Genomic DNA, 477 nt, shown 5'->3' with positions numbered 1-477 from the left:
TTTACAAAAGTTTGAATTTTAATCATTCAAGTTGGTGCTTTGGTTAATATTATTTGTTTGAGAAGTACTTAATGCTCTTTTTAGATTGATCACCTAAAAAATGATTTCAAGTCAAAAATACTTGTCTAAAACACTTAACAAATAAACTTTGGAGTAGTTGTAATACTTAGTTTAATTGCCAAGTTAAGCATGCTTTTCTTAAAATCTTACATTCAGCACTCATTCAATATTAGAGTCACCAATGGTTAGAGCGTGACAAACTAATCTCTTTTATGGTCGTAGTATTGTTTAAGTGATGAATATAAGTGTTTATGATTCTACCATTTTAGGACATACACTAAAAGGAGGATTTCAGACCTTGGTGTTTGGGGTTAACCAAAGTAAAACATAAGAACTTGTCTAAGTAGTTCAAACTCAAAAAGAAGATGAGAAATGTATTTTCCTTATTCAAAAAGAATTTGTCTCCTCAAGAATTTG

This window comes from Lupinus angustifolius, chromosome LG11 (genome assembly GCF_001865875.1).
Source record: "Lupinus angustifolius cultivar Tanjil chromosome LG11, LupAngTanjil_v1.0, whole genome shotgun sequence".
NCBI lineage: Eukaryota > Viridiplantae > Streptophyta > Magnoliopsida > Fabales > Fabaceae > Lupinus > Lupinus angustifolius.
This window is presented reverse-complemented; position numbering follows the sequence as displayed.